The 13,235-nt window shown below is 50.1% G+C and overlaps 1 protein-coding gene across 4 annotated transcripts in view; it reads right to left on the reverse strand.

Moving 5' to 3' along the window:
* The window catches only part of LOC122576812 (LIM domain only protein 3-like), a 68,578-nt gene that overhangs the window by 22,246 nt on the left and 33,097 nt on the right, over positions 1-13,235 (reverse strand). For 3 of the 4 annotated variants that reach the window (XM_043747605.1, XM_043747594.1, XM_043747623.1), the window contains exon 2: positions 1,456-1,547. The gene's annotated coding sequence lies outside the window, so the exon portion shown is untranslated. Of the gene's footprint in view, positions 1-1,455; positions 1,548-11,612; positions 11,632-13,235 lie in introns of those variants that run through there. The other variant, XM_043747614.1, reaches the window with a different exon arrangement.

Genomic DNA, 13,235 nt, shown 5'->3' on the forward strand with positions numbered 1-13,235 from the left:
ACGTCTTCGAACGTATACGTACACACAGACGATCGGAGCCTGACTGTGCATCACCCAAATGCCGCCTTTACCTCCGCCTTCGCCTCACAACCTCTGACAGCCCCCTGGCCTCCCTTCTCCTCCCTCGTTCGTCTACCGCGGACTTCAAACGAAATAATTAAGTCACTCCGTTCGGGAGGGCGACTAACGAGACCGCCGCCGCTACTAAAACTGGCGCCAATTATTGAAATTCAAACGACCGGATACCCTCGCGTCTCTGCCCGGTCAGGACGGCCAACGGACAGCCCCTTAGATATCCGGTCGCAATGGATCGTGGCCGAGCGTTCTGGAAGAGGGACAAAGACCAACGGAAGATATAGAGTGGAAATAGATAGATAAGAGATTCGATTACGTAACTTGCAGCATGGATGATTGAGTAAGCGTATATTGAGTATAAGATAAAAGGAAACGCGTTAATTTTACTTGTGAAAGTAATTACATCGTGGGATTTTAATTTCAAGATCAATCGTACACGATTGAGCTTAAGCCGTGAATAGTATTTCCATGAATGAAACTTTTTGCCAACAGTTGGGATGTTTGAGGAGGATAAACATCGGTTGCGAGACGTGTCGAAGTCAATTAAACCGAACGACCGGTGTCCCATTCGTAATAACAGGGGTATTGTGTTATGAACGCGTCGAAACGTTGCGACTCGCACGGTAATTCCGGTCGTTGATTGAAAAAAGTATCCCGTTGCCGCGAGTCAACTGTAATCGAGCGCCACCTTACACTGAGAAAGTAAGCGTAGCAATGTGTCAGCATTTGACGGGATGCAGATTAAGCTCGCTTCTAAGGAATCGGTATTGCTAACGGCAACCATACGAACGCATTACGTTCGATGCTACCGGCGACAAGGACTAGTGGTCTTGAACCTAGACAGCGTCGATGACTAAACATCATGGTGAAGCACACGAATCAGGGCAAAAAAAATATCGGGAGCGATAATAGCCAACTATTCACCGGTCTAACGCGCGATATCGTGGCAGCGTGTAATTTTCATCTTTCATTTGTCTCTCAACCGTTTTTTTCATTTCCCACCATTCGCATGCAAAGCGGATTACGCGGAATTTTATAACAATTTTCGAACGACGCGGATTGAGCGGGAACAAGCGCGAGCGCGCGCACGTTAATCGCACCACTATGGAAAGGGCAAATGCGGTTTTCACCGGAAGCCCCTGTTAAATTGAACGTGTGATCGCGGCCGGACTGGACTGGCCGAGTGGAACTAGTGAAATTTGAATTACACACCGCATTTCCAATTCCTCTCTGGCGTTTCGTTTTTATCACTCCAATTAGCGATTACATTAAAAACAAAAAGCCACAAGAGAGAGAAGAAATAGTAGTGCATCAAGTGTCACTAGAAATTAACATCGTACAACGTATAACAATAATTTATTAAAATATTCGGAGACTTACCTAACAGAGTTCGAATCTCGAGCCAGTTTCCACGAGTACCTTGTGCCGAGCACGGTTCTCCAGATTCCCTCCGTCACGTGACACTACACCAGCTGCACAGAACAACGTTCACTATTTATCATTCGCCTCTCCATGAAACATCGAAACATTTATTTCAAGGTATTGAATTCGCTCGAATATACGGATCTTCGAAGGTGTTTTCGACCGTGATCGCGATCCTGTTTATTCTACCGCGGAACGAGACATCCCGCGTCCTTTAAACACGATAAACGGAGGATCTAGAAGCGAACGACAAGAGTCACGAAACCGCCCGCTCGGCGGTCAGTTGTAAACTACCGAGCACCGCGTGCGACCGCGGCACGCCACCGAAAGTGATAAATCCCCACTTCTACCGCCGCTCGCCCCTCCAGCCGCCCCACTCTCGTGCTCCTACCCCCACCCGTGTATTAAATTTTCACCCCTACGCCGCTGTTGCCACCTTCCCCTCCACTGACGATCTCCCCACTCCGCATCGGTCGGACTCGACCGTCATCGCACCCGTATCCAAACCCGAGGAACTCGCGCGAGCCGAAACCCGTATTTGCACCCGCCATCAAACGCAACCCGCACTCGCTGCCCCACTCCGCGGCCGCCTATCATCGAACCATTTACGCTGCCGCGCAGTTTAACTGCTACTCGAGCGAAATTCTCAGCAACGAGGAGCAGGGTCCGCATTTCAAGCCGATTAAGACGACGATCAAAGCGCCGGAGTCATATCGGTTCGGAATATGTTGCCACGAGTCGAGTGCGCGGATTTGATTGGAAAAGAGAAGAAAAATAAGCGGATCATAACGGAGGTCTTTTTCTAAAAGGTCGATCGACGATTCGACATTTGACTTGCATATTTGATGTACGCTAATTAAAGGCCGGAATAACGAAGTCGATAGATGCGGGTCGTTGGACCTGCAAAAGAGAAACCTTGGTGGAAACGTTTCTATGATGCGCGATTTAATAACCACGCGGGTATCGCTCGTAGGAACAGAAGTCTCTAATTACCGTTCTTTCGAGGATAAACCAACGAAAGAATCGCTTTGTATCGCTGATGGAAGTGTGCGCATACAGAACTAAGCATACAGGCTAAAGAAAAAGAGAACGTTAACAGGGGTGCAGAAAGAGAGTGATGGTGAAGCGAAATAAAGAAAGAGAGAGAGTGAGTGAGAGAGAGAGAGAGAGAGAGATAGATAGATAGAGAGGGAAGATTGTGTGGTGGATCGGAACCCGAGTCGAGAAATAGCAACGGAGGATTAACCACCGAAGCGGCGTGCTCGCATCGTAGAATTCCACCCCTAAAATCACCCCTACGAAACCCTACCATTCCTCGACGCGAGGCGAACGCAGGGATGGCATCCCTACTATATGTCCGGTTCTCCCGGCGGGAGACGCGTCTACCACCCCTACGAGGCCACACCTCCCATTACAAAAATTACACTGGTCGCTGATTTAGTGTTCTGCGCCGGTTCTTGGGGGTGTCCGCGGGGCAAAGCGAGGAACAGAGGCTCGGGAGCTGCCGTGGCGCGCGAGGGTACCTCGTGAGTTAGGGTGGGGACGTAAGTAATGAAAGGGTTGCCGCCGGCTCCGAGAATCACGGAATCATTCGCCAGATTAAATTAGAAAGGCTACGACCTTTTTTCCACTCCCATACTATCCACACCTATGAGCTACCCTGCGAAATGGATTAGGCCATGTTTACTACCGCTATCGACGATGGTCTCTTTTAATTACCAGCTGATTTATGACTGGTCTCTGATTAAATCAGAGAGAAGAGTGGATTACATACTCCCGCGAAATGACATTTCTCCGAAACTTGTTCCATTCGACGTTATACTTTTCTCCGTTCCGTCCTCGATTTACCCACCCGTTTTCCCGCCCACCAGCTCACCCATCCCATCTAACCCTCTCCCGAACGTTCCCGATCGGTGCGCGGCTAAATTTAACGTCCGCCAAGTTTCCGGTTCACGGGAAACGCGGCGCTCTATTTTTCGAATCGGGATTTCGACGCGTCGGTTTACAATCCGCATCCACCCTTTTTTCGACTGCCCGCTCCCCCCCCCCCTTTACTGGCATCACCGTCATCGATACCGCATGTACACGTACACACGTACCAGCGTTCCCTTTCCCTCTATTTCTCGCGAGAACGAAATGAAATTGGGGCGATTGCCAGGTTTCATCTGCAATCAGGAACGAAACTATCTATGTTGAATTTAATTTCCTAGAATGTTGCGGCAGGCCTGGCTGTCTGTGCTTTTAACTCGCGGTCGCCAACGCAGCTAGCCTCCGCTGAACGAACATCTCGTCGACTCGAGTCCCGTGTTGCCTGTCCCGCTTGAAAACGACTTTGCGTCCGGGGCGACTACCGAAACCAATGAGAATGGATTTTTTAAAAGCGAGCAAAATACGCATGGGGAATGTAGCGTTTTCGAGCAGTCGGAGTCCGCCTTCTCGCGTCCATTACAAATGTTTGGAAAGCGCGGCGCGTTTCCGAGCACCGAACCGCTATCGTGGCTAGTTAGAAGGTGGAACAGATGAAAGATTTGAAGGAATAGAGATACGAGGAGGTATACGGAGATAGCAACGGGGGAGTAACGAACGGGAGAACGGGGAAAGGAGAAAGATCGGGATAGAGAAAACAGAGAGGAGAGGGGGAAGATGGGAAAGGTACTAATCACTTCTAGGGACTTTAATGGAGGTTTTCTGTACGCCGTCTACTTTGTCCACGACTTATACTACTTCGAACCGGTTGGAAGTAGAGTATTTGGGAGAAAAAGCAGTCGGAGAGTAGCGTTACGTGTATTAAACTAAACGGCACTCGGCTAGCTAGCTAGCTAGCTCGCTCTCTCGCCTAACCAGACCAGCGAGAACTGCCTTGTCTCCCGAAGAAACGTTCCGTGTCGATGCCGAAATAAATTCTACGGCTGCCACCCGCATACCCCCGTATGCCCGACCCATTCGAGTTTCGCCCCGAAACGGATTTATTTAGCGTTCGTTAATTAAGAGAGCCCCGCACACCGGTTCCAACTTCTAAATTCGATCGAGCTTTTCTTCGATAAAACCTAAATTTCCCGTAGTCACGCGATACACCCCTTCGTTCCCCCGTAATTGCCAGGATGTTGCGCCGAAACAGGGAACGCAATTCAACGTCCGTTCCCGTTAACGAGTCCGTAACGATAATTGCGTATTTGTTTTTCAGCATACTAGACTCGAAGTTTCTCGTTAGAAAATTCAACGTTCGTTCGAGAGAGATAGGTAAGTACTCGAAAATACCAATTGTCCGATTTTCACGTGCAATTTCCCCGCCGGGCACGGCAAGCGAACTGGCAAAAATTTGATGGGCAAGTTTACCCGCTAACGCCAACGGAGCCTGGATATTGATATCCGGGCGAAGGCTTTCTCGATGAGCAAGAGGACAAACACGCGCGCGGAGAAACGTCCCGTGCCCCGTCTTCAAAGTTCCCACTCGACTCGAAGTGCATCCTCCTGTCTCTGTTCCGCCGAACATCCGCTCGTCCAATACGGGTAAAGGCAGCGCGCGTGTTTGCGCTCCGCACGCTCCGCTCCTGTGGATTTATTATGCATGGACCTGATGTATCGGACATCGGCCGGACAGCTACGTAGAGTGTGTCCGGGACCGTGTGTTAGTGCCGCTCAAGTGGCGTTGCCCATCAACGAAGGTAGACGTTACTCTCAAGAGTGGACCGGGAAAGGACGACTGGCGAAGGATAAAAAGAAAGACGGTGCGACTCGGTGGGAGTAGATGAGAGTAGAACGACTACCTCTGGCTCGCTTTCCTTCTCCACAGTTCCCTTTTCCTCGGAATTCTCTCTCCCTCTGCTGTCTGTCTGCGAGGTGAGTTTCATTCGTCTACCTCTAAGATTCCATCCCCTGTGACACGCGAGCCAACGCACGCGAATCGAATATATTTTCATTCCAGTCAACTGTTCGTTCTCAATAATTCGTTAATTACTCCCGAACGTCTTGTTCTCGTGGCTCGAAGAGAAGTTACGCGCGCGTTTACCGGGTTAAACGTTTCACAGGGCCTGCGAACGATATCGTGCGCCGTTCGTTGTTTCGAAAGAACGTGCATCCTCTTAAATATTCTCGCCGTTTTGCCGTCTCCGCGAGAAAATATTTGTGCAACGAGAGCTCGAGTCGTTGGTCATCCAATGCGAGTTCCTACACGCCCCGATCCGCTATTTCCCGTTATCCAAACACGTAGATACCCAGTTATCCTCCGCGCAACGTCAAATATTTTTTTGAGCGTGAACTCGGCAAACAACCGGTCAGTTTTTCGTCTATCAGGCGATACACGTCGCGCGGACCCGAATAGAATACATCGATCTAGAAAAACGCTGGTCGAGCCGTATCTGCCGTACAGAATCGCGGAGAAACAGCAGCATCGTACCGATACGCGTTGCGGATTTTGGAAGGACGCAGCCCGATGGCATCGATGCTCGTGTGGCACAGATACTGAGAGCTTTTCTGGAAGAGCAGGGGTCCATTAGCCGACTCGCCTGTCTTCTGAGTCCATTACAAGATGAGCCACCATCCCCCCGAGCGTCCTACCCTCCGTTTCCAACTTACTCAACGATACGGTACGATCTATACCTACTATATAGATACGTTCCTCCCTCTCGTGTCTTTCTCTCTTTCTCACTTTTCCACTCCTTCCCTACCTTTCTCCCAGCCTCTGGCATCCCTCCCACCCACTCAACTTCTCAATCCTTCTTGTCCGGCCTCTTAATCCTTTTTCTCGCAAATAGATAGTAGTGTAAAAGGTATCGGACATTACTTCATAGCGTCCTGTAATTACCGATCTCTTTAGCCCTCCGTCTCCCTGCCCCCCACCCCACAAGCTACGTATCCTGAACCGTAGATTAATACCAACGAAAGATACGCGTTTCGAAACGCCTGGAATGCTCAGTCGAGAATCCGTAGTAGCTTCAATGCGCGAACGTTACGCGTTGAGTTACGATTAATGTCCTTTATTCAGCGAATAACTCGACGGTGGAGAACCGAATGAAAAACGACCGAGCATCGTTCGAGCGAAGAATAACGAGATACAGGATAGGTTGAATACACGACAATGCTCTGATATACATATGCTAGCGTGGCTAATCGTATTTCTGTAATAGAAGACAAGCAACGTGCGAGTGCAAGGGGCGCCCTAAATCATCGTGCGTCTAAGGACGGATCAGAGGATTACGTTGGAACGTTATACGTGGGAATGTCCAGGGTGAAACGAGACGCGCGAGGGCCGGCCCCGTCCCTTTTCACGCATTATTCGCCATAAAGTATGTACAAAAGAAGAGGATCGTCGAGATCGTGGCGCGTCGGCCGCACTTTCGTCGCTAGATCGGTCTCCGTGCACGGGGCTGCTACCGCTTCTCCGCTTTCTACCGCTTCGCTACTTGCTGCTGCGACGCTCCTTGATTTATTCACCCTCTGAATTTTTTACCGCGCCAACCTTTGCCGGAGCCTCTGCGGACTTCGTTGCCCCAAACGAACTCGTACATCCTTCCAGTTGCTTCGGACACGATGTATTACCGCGCTCCTTTCAGCCCGCCTCCTTCCGCTCCCGTCAAGTCTCCTCGGACACAACCAGGCACACACACTTCGGGTAATTGAGTCTACGCACGTACGCGTCCCCTAAGAGCCACATGGAAATATTGGCTATGATAAAACGGGGCTTTGTTTAACGAGAAAACGGAACCAGCTTGTTAATAATACGCGACCTTTGTATACGTAATTATCGATCGCAATAATTGACGAGTCGAAATGCATAGGGTAAACGATACGAAGAGTGCGAATATCTTTGCCATAAAATAAAGGATCCAAAATATTGGATTTTTAACTCTATCTCGCGATAGTTTCCGTAAGAAATTTTCTGAATCTGTAACGATGCATTTGTCCAAGCTGCAACCTCTCCTTGCATTATGTATCTTTTCACGCGTCTTTAATTTTGATTTTCTCGCTTCCTTTGTCGATCTTCGTTAGAATCGCCATTGTATCGGATTAACGTGGATTCATTTTGAAGATTCGTATGGAAGCCCGATGATCGAATAAAGCAGAGTAGTAGACGAACGTTCACGAATCATCCCAGATTCGGCGAGAAGGAGCGATTTTCTCATTTATACAGGTACTCACTGTATCAGCAGCTTATAAGCGATTCTTAGGCCGTAACGAGCGTCTCTCGTTATCGATAAAACGATTCGATAAACGGTTACGGTTTCGCGGGTAGAAAAGGCGTAACGATAAATCGATGCGGCACGCGTATATACGCGATACGGCCCATGGGTGCGCTCATACGCGATAAAGGCGCGCACAGCCTGTCAATCAAGATGGTGGCGTGCGACGTCGATGCCGGGAGAGCAATAATTTCAAAAAATGCAATAATAGTGCGCGCGCGACTGGGACCGTAATGGATAAATTGCTGAGAGCCCGTCTGTACATACCGATAATACGAACAGGCAGACAGGCAGGCAGGCAGGCAGGCAGGCAAGCAAGCAAGCAGGCAGCCAGGCAGGCAGGCAGGCATGTGGGGTGGATGGATATTGCTTAGCGGAGACTGGAGAAACCCCTCTTTCCTATATTATTCTCCCCATCCCTCGGTATATTTCGTTCAGCGAGTGCGCTGAGTAACGCGCAAACGTTCAAGAAGCCAGCGGAAAGAAATCGGTTCTGGTACGTGGATACAGCGTGGATAATTTTCTTTAAGCCACATCCAGCGGATAGATGTTATCGGTTTGATGCAGCCACCAGCGTGACGTTTTACAGGTAAATTGAAATCGTGTAGTTGCACACAGGCGTGGACCGAAGGGCAGGGCAAGGGAAGTTAGTTTTCGAATCGTGCGTTACGTTCCCGTTTCGTTTGCTTTCACGTTTTTATTTGACTTGGTTTATTTCGTCGCCGACACGCTGTTTGCCCTCCATGCTAGTATTATCCGTCGCCGAAATATTAAGCAATTGTTTGCACGAACCGTGGGGGTTAGAATCGAGCGTTTCATCGATTTTTTTTTTCCGTCGATTCTAAATGAAACCGAAGCTACCGGAGGGCGTCGCTCGCGCGGTGAACGAACTTGTTCCATTCGGGCGCATTAAAAACATCGGTTCGTAGCCATCGATACCGAAGGCAGGTAACCCGGCACGACAGCGGTATGAGCAAGATACCCACCCACGCCATTCATCGACGATAATTGCCTTATTGACATTAATAAAACGAGCCAGATACCGATGGGTACGACATCGAGGTCTATGCACGCGCACACGCGTGCATACGCGTGCAGACGAATGCGTAGGCACTCGATATAGCGTGCGACAGTGTGAGAGGGAGAGGGAGAGAGAGAGAGAGAGAGAGAGAGAGAGAGGGAAGTACGAGACACGAAGTGGAAAAAGGACAGAGAAAAGAGGCCGCGCAGCTGCGACGCGAGATGATTAGGAGACCTCGCGTTTCTTGCCAATGTCTCCTCGATAAGATAAAGTATGTTCCACGGCCGTTTTGAGCCCGATCAACGTGCTGCTTCAATTTTCCCTCCGTAACCGCTCCCTTTACGTTGGAAATTGAATCAATCGCGTTACCCGCCTCGCTCCGCCGACCGATCTTGATTGTCTGCGGATTATACAGAGACGTCCCCCGACCGAGAGGGAAAATTTAGTCATCGATTGAAAAGAGGAAGGAGGAAAGCAAAGAGGCCAATAATGTTCGGTTCGATAAGTTCGTGCGTAAGAATTTCTGTATTTAACACGCGCTTGTTGTCCCATTGGCTCGGTTTATCACGATCGATGGTTTTGTCGTATCGAGTTGATCGCGTCCACTTGTAACCATGGCCTAAGGATACACAGTAGCAACGATGGTAGAACAAAATCGCGAAAAAAGCATTACCGATTCTACTAGGCGGATCATCGACGGAAACTTTGGCTGCAAGGTATCATAGCATCGTTTCGAATTACAGAGAAGACTCGCGTTTCGCGACAGGTCACTGTGTAGGAAAGGTATTCTTAATACGTAAGTGCGGGTTCGGGGATGGTGGCGCAGTCAGAGTCGCAGTGGACGAAGTAATACAGATAAAAGCATAGAATCATAAATAATCCATCGCGTAACGTTCCGTTACTTGGTACGGGAGTACCTTAGGAAGTGGCAGCGTGCGGTTCGATCCATCGCGGCGTTTCATCCTGTTTCGCGAAAACTTGAAAAATCGGAGTATACCGCTGGCGCAAATGGAAAACCCAGGAGGAGGACTCTATTCCGGAATACGGGAGAAGGAGGAGTAGGAGACGAGGGTGGTGAGCAGGAGGCGAGGATGAGAGGGTGGCGGTGAAACTCAGCGTATTTACATCGCGGCTTACCCGTGATTATTTTTGCTTCTGGGAGTTCGCTACCGTCTCGAGTATAAGCTAGAGGCAGATAATAAAAGCCCGGTGGCAAGAGGCAGCAGGCCGAGAGTGGAGGAGGTGAAGGGTCTAAACGCTGAAGAGAAGAGACGTGGAGCGTCGACGGTGAGGAAAGGAGAGAGGGAGGGAAAGAGAGAGAGAAAGCAGCGATATTTCACGGGTTTCGCGTGCGGGCGAACTTTAATAATATTCGTTCCATCAGGTATGGCCGGCCTCATATTAAGTCGGTCCGCGGTGAACGAGGCGCTGCAGGGACGGCAGGATGTGACGAGAGAGCGGAGTGGCGCAGCGGACGAGAGGAGCGAAAAGAGGAAAGGAGAGGATCGTACAGACGGTTTGCCGGGGGTGCGAGGCCAGAGGCAACCAGGGGGTAGCACAGAATGAGACGTGTAATAAAGTGAGTTTTTAATTTCCACCGGTGCCGGTGGTTGGCCCCACGGGTAGGGGTAGAAGGCACGGGTTTGCCCCCATGCCTGGTGCCCCGGCCTCGTGGCCTGTCGACTAGTATTACTAGATAAATCACCCAACAGGCAATAACCTCCCGTCCTGCCCGCCCGTTCTTGCTTGCGAGCCACCTCTGCCCCTGGATCTCTGCCACCGACGGCACTGATACGCGCCCGTACGCCCGCGCCGTTTTGCTCCCTGAAGAAGAACCCTTGCAAACGAGACCGCCGATTTTACACTTTCGATCGAATCGAACGGAAGGGATATCCCTTGGGTTCCCGAGGTAGAAGGTTCTAATTCGAATCGGTAACGATATAACGATGTAATAGATACAAGCGAGAGATTTTATAACAGTAGAGCTAAGAGAAAGTCAAGAATCTCGGTGACGACAGGATTTCATCTTCGAAGGAAACGATCGTGATGATCGATGGGACACGTTGGTCGAACACGTGGCGAAATCGAAAAATCAATATTTGAAAAGCGCGTTAGAACAGACAGTCAAGGCGATCCGACCATCGTGCGACGGAAGCACAAACGTCGGCGAGCGTAGAATTTGACCGGCACGTCCCGCGCCGTTTCCCGGATTCTTCCCGGATAACCTGAGAAAATACAACGAGTCCCTCGGGAGAACGGCCGGGTCAACACTCTTAAGCCCGTCCTGCCAACAAATTAATGTCTTCGGATTACAGAAACGGGCCATTGGGAGAGATTTTCGTCGGGGACCCCGACGAATACGTTTTTAAAATTTACTTTAAACCTGGCTGGTGTTTGGTCTCGTCGGTATACGCTTAAAAATATACGACTCGAGAAAGCGACAACGCGTACTACCACAGCAAATAACTTGATAAAAAGCTACATCTGCGCGAATCCCTGTGTTCCACGATGGAACACGAACGTTGAAATCGATCCACGACGAATAGAAGAATACGATAATAGGATCTAAGTACGTTACAGGACAATTTGGGCGTGACAGAAATGTTTCCTTATCGCGTGACCGTGTAATAAGTTTGTTACAATCCTGGCGCTGACATTCATCCGCGTATCGATCCCCCGTTCGTTTCCTTAACTAACGGGCATAAACATACGCTTTACGAGCGAGGGCACAAAAGCTGGAAAGAGTAGCAGCAGCGACGCGAGGAGCAACGAAGAGCCATGAAAACAGGCAGATTAGCGGCTTTAATGCGGCACTTCCTGCCTGCGAACCACGGCCGTGGGGACGAGGTCTGGCAACTTGACTCTGAACTTGTTCAGAAGCCGGGAACACATCTGGAACGTTTCTTCCGTCGTACCTCCTTCGTCGTCTCACGATATCGCTTCTCTCTTTTTCTCTTGCCTTCTGTCTGTTCCTCGGCCCTTGTCTCCACTCTTTCGCTGCCGCTTTTTTCATCCTTCGCTCGCCCTTTCTCCATAATCGCTACAACGTCGTGAGTGCTCTCGTGTAATAGGCAAAAAGCCAGAAATTAGGTTCGTTCGCCTCGCGTCTGCTATAGGCAGTGTACTTCGTTAGAACGGTGGAACGTTCGAAATACCGTACGTTACTGAATGCACGCTATCTTGTGTATAGGAGATGTAAATAACGCGAGACTTATACGTATGCGTAATTAACGAAACGTTGAATTTACAGACGGACAAGAGACGACGGACAAGAGAAACGAAAGAGAAATAAATCTGTCGCGGTCGAACGTAACGTATCGATAAATTATCCGGCAAGGAGGCACGCGGCCAGGAAGACCGGTGAATAAACGTTTGATCATCGCGCGAATTCAAACGACGAGTCGGGGTGGAGGATGATACGAATAGGGAGAGAACGAGCGAACGGAAGAAAGGAGGAAAGAAAGGCGTCCAATTTTCAGGATATTTTCATCCGAATCCCAGTAGCCGACAATCGTTCATTAACAGATTTTTTCTCGCGACACCACCAGGTTAAATTGCATAGACTCCGTGGGGCATTCAGGGTGTAGACTCGTCGAGGGGGCGCATTTAAATAAAAAGCGACGGTGGCCCGACCGGTGATATGTCTGTCGTGCTTCGCAGTGTGCTGCCTGTGTACCCGGGACGGTAGATATCTCGGGGTATGGCGGGGGTTTCAGGGGCTCGAGGGGTGTCGAGGGGTCAAATGGTGGGCAGAATGCGCGGTGATTGCTGGAGGGCCGCATAATTGCACCCTTTGTGGTGCAATCAGCGGCGCAACTTGGCCGGCGCCTACGTCTATCGGCCCTCGTTCTCCCTCTCTCTCTCTCTCTCTCTCTCTCTCTTTCTCTCTCTGTCCCACCCTTTCTACGTCGTGCACGTCCTTCTCCGTTGCTCTCTATTTCCTGTCTCACCCTGTCAGCCTCTTTTCGCCACCGTCTCTCTCCGCCATGTGATCTCTTCCCTATCTTCGCTCATCCCCACCCAATTTTCGAGACCTTAACCAACGACAACGCACCCCAACCTTAGATCCTTTTCGAGTTACTTACGTCGTTAAATGCGTCTATTTTCGAAGAAAGATGGATTTTTCTTCGCCGTCCCGATGCTGTCGGAACTCGTTCTCGAATTCGGCCTCGATTAACTAACTCTCCGGTAGCGGCATGCCGACGGAATATTAATGACGTGTTCGCAACTGCGAATCGACCTCCGTTTAATGAACTTACGATTATTCTTTCGAACGCGTACAATGGAACACGTCGGAGGAGGACACGGCGAGGGTTCCATCTATCGTGGCGCCCGGTTTCGCGCTGCCGGCGTTCGCGTTCGATGGAACCAAGAAGGAAGATACGAAGGGGAGAGCGAACAATTAAGCAGAAACGACATCCGTGACGACGGGATCTCGTCGGTCAAAACATCTTGCCGGCAAAGCACATGCTACTGCCTACGGTTGCCCGCATGTGCGTACACACACTCGCTCTCCTGTATACCCCTGAGTATTCACG

Source organism: Bombus pyrosoma, linkage group LG2 (assembly GCF_014825855.1).
Source record: "Bombus pyrosoma isolate SC7728 linkage group LG2, ASM1482585v1, whole genome shotgun sequence".
Taxonomy (NCBI): domain Eukaryota; kingdom Metazoa; phylum Arthropoda; class Insecta; order Hymenoptera; family Apidae; genus Bombus; species Bombus pyrosoma.